Source organism: Rhagoletis pomonella, unplaced genomic scaffold, assembly GCF_013731165.1.
Source record: "Rhagoletis pomonella isolate Grant_MI unplaced genomic scaffold, Rhpom_1.0 Rhpom_scaffold_00003, whole genome shotgun sequence".
Classification (NCBI taxonomy): Eukaryota; Metazoa; Arthropoda; class Insecta; order Diptera; family Tephritidae; genus Rhagoletis; species Rhagoletis pomonella.
Genome location: NW_023458557.1, coordinates 67,797,227 through 67,800,863, shown reverse-complemented (window position 1 = coordinate 67,800,863; position 3,637 = coordinate 67,797,227).

The following is a 3,637-nucleotide window of genomic DNA, read 5'->3' as shown; positions in this document are numbered from 1 at the left end:
CAAACCTTTTTGCTAAACCTAGAATTTTAAACAAGAATTGGTCTTATTCGACTAGAGTGCTGTGTGTCACTTGACGGTCGATGCGCGGGCTCTTACAAATAAAATAAAAGACTAATATTTTGCAGGCTTGTTGTTGACTTCATGATACAATATATTTTCACTATTACCAAGGGATTTTAGAAAAAATTGATTTTCGACCTGCCCTAATGTAAATATGTATATCTCTTATATTAGCAGTTCTTTTATAGCCAGAGTTTCTTGGAATCCCAATAACGATAATGATAAAAAAAGCAAACATTGCTTGGATCCTATTTATGCGAACTGCGTGAGGACCGGGCTTTGAGGGTAGTCAGTGTTGCGTTCATACCGAAGACCGGAAAAGGTGCACATGTATTATGTGTTTTAGGCCTATCAGTCTCTCTTCGTTTTTGCTAAAAACGCCAGAGAGACTGATAGACCTGTACATAAGAAACGCGATTCCTCGTGACTGTCTTTCAAGAGTTCAATATGCTTATTGCATACGTAAGAAACGTGATTCCTCGTGACTGTCTTTCAAGAGCTCAATATGTTTATTGCAAGAAAAGGTTGGTGAATACCGCCCTGAACACATTGGTAAAGTGGTCAGAGGAACCCTTAAGGGTCGTTTACATAAGACTTTCCTCGCTTTGCTTGAACTTTGACAAGAAAGCGTGAAGCGTAGAAGGTATGCTACAATAAACGCTTTGACAGCTCCTGCGTTCTCCTTTTCCTCCATATTTTATGTCTATAAAATAGATAACAGTATGATAATATACATTAATAATAGCAATAATAATTCATATTTACCTAATTAAATGCAAATGCAAGCGCACGAGAAAAGATACATGTAGACAGCTGATTGGCAAAGCGCGAAAAAGTTGAGAGTTGTCCATGATTTTGCTTTGCTTTGCTTTCCTTGCATTCTATTTAGCAAGACCCATATAAAATCATGTATTGAACTTATCTGTCAAAGCGGAATTATGAAGCAAAGCGAAGCAAAAGTGCTATGTAAACGCATAAAGATTATGTAGTTGGGGCCTTCTTCGATGTCGAGGGGGCCTTCAACAATGTCACTTCAGAGGCAATAGTCAAGTATATTCATAATCGGGGGGTTGAAACCAACGTAATGAGACTTATCTACAGCTTACTTCGTGACAGAACTGTCGCGGCGGAGTGGGGGAGCGCCTGTACTGAGTGCAGAGTCATTAGGAGTACTGGAAGCCTAACATTGAGGAAAGGGAAAAAAGGTGTCGGTTGCCTTGTACTGCTGTAGGGGAGCTATAGGTAAAGGGTGAGGTCTCTCGCCTGAATTAATTCATTAGCTCTAGGAAACCAGATTTAAGCCTATATTGTTTCAAGGAGTCCTTGTCTGGTGGAACTCACTAGGGAAGGCTACACTTGTAAAATAGGAATTAGAGGAGCATTAGCAACCACACCTACACTGGCGCTTAACATACATATATATATTGAACACGGCGCCTGCGGATATTGCAGATAGAATTTTCGCAGCACGAACTGGCTAAGGCAAACCGGGTCCTTTTGTGACATAAAAAAGGAAAAGAAGACGTTTCTCTGCTGCAGAAAATGCTTTTATAGGGTGCTTTAAAACACGTTACCTCTCAAGGGCTAGTGATGGGGGTTCTGACAGGTCATTGTGCGATTGGTATTCATGCGGAGAGACAAGGAATTTCAACTGATAATTTTTTTACCCGCTGTCAGCAGAAAGACGAAGGGGAATCATCTCCACACTTTCTTTCTACACTACACACACACTTCCTCTCTACACACTTTCGCGAGGCTAAGATGGAAGCATTTTGGCTCGCACTCTGAACAAACACTGAGCTTTCAGGGATCGAAATCAGACGCATTCGAAATTTCGTAATCGGCTCGCAGCGTTAACTTAACCCAACCTAGCCTGTACTTCTTTGAGCTATGAAATAGTTGGTCACATTAGTTATAAGAGTTTTTGCATTAATTGCGTTCAATCTGTACGATCCACAAGTAGTTTTATTTCCCTCTCTGAATTTTGAGTTAGCTCACTTTAGATCTATGTGTGCGTTATGCAGGGAACGGATTTTATGGAAATTTCCTTTTTCCTGCTAAAGAGATATATTCGATTAAGAATGTCAACAGTTTAGCTTTCCCTGATTCCATATATACACATTTGATGTTGCATTTTTTATGATATTTGCCTCTTTTTGCCTTTTGTACTTTTAAAAAAGTGATTATAGCGAGGAAAAAGCCACTTGCATCAACTCATGTCGGCCGCACGTTTAGTGCATTTAAGGCTGTTTTAATGCCTGTTATGTTCCAAAAAAGTTAGTTGATAATGAAGAAAATCGATGGATAAATAAAGAAGTAAAAAGTGGTCGTATGAAAACGCGCAAGGATTTTTTGTATAAAAAATGAGCAGGAAAGAATCGTTACTCATACGCCATGTACACCTGAATACATATCGAAAACTTATCCATAAAATAAAAAATTAACTCGATTTTCGGAATGAGCGAGTAATAGGAACTGGATATGTAGTGGCGTCCGTTGAACATATTTCCTGTAAACCAGTGTTATTTTTCAGGCAGTGTCTTCTTTTGCTTTTTCTATTCTATTTCTAGTGCCTTATTTTATTTTGCCTTTTCCAGCCTATTTCGTTATTTTATTTAGTCTTTTTTATAGGTTTTTAGGTCCTAAAAATCCGTTCCCTGGCGATATGTATGCATGAAAAATTAGAAATAACATGTAAATGTAATGATTGATTGCAATCATTAAGGCCCATTTTCCCAGTCGTTAGTTAACTACTAGCTGTTTTAACTATTCGTTAACTAATGGACGTACATTAGTTAACTGCAGTCAACCATAAGTCAAACTGATACTGTGAAATGAGCATAGTAGTTATCTAATGACTGTGAAAATGGCCCTAATAGCGTCTAAGAATGTTGTTAGACTGTACTCCGTAGGTAGATTGACAAAAATTCCTATAAAGAAACGTAATAAGTACACTTCGGATGTTTATGCAGAAAACGAAGCCTAAAAATATGTACCCCATAACTATAAAATATATACAAATTTATTTATTTTTCTTATAGTTAAATGGTACAATTTTTAGGTTTCGTTTTCTGCATAAAAATTCGCAGTGTAGTAACATCAAACCTTATAAATGCATTATATGTAAACCGTATTAAATTATTGTGGCGAATACTGCGGCAACACAAAGCGAACAACGAGAAATAGGCAGAATGTTCGAGGAATGACGTAGAATGTTCAGCAAAGAGAAACGTCAAGTTGGATGAACACTGCGAACAGCGAGAGAAAGAGAATGAGCGATAAACTTCAGAACGTTCTAGAGTTGCCATAAGTGTGAGCGCAGGTATATAAGAGCCACGACACAGCGGAGTTGGGACAGTTACAAGTCAGCAAGCTACAAGTAAAGTGAGCGGAGAATCGAGTTGCGAATAAGCAAGCTATAAGTTTAATTGTGTTAACAAGTAGTAAAGCGTTGTTATTGCTTTAACAAGTATTGTAAAGTGTTTTTACTGTATTAGCAACATTTATTTAACAATCCAGCGATACGAGCCCGAGTATATTTGGGTAATCCCTCAAGGTTTCGAGGATAATCGTAACA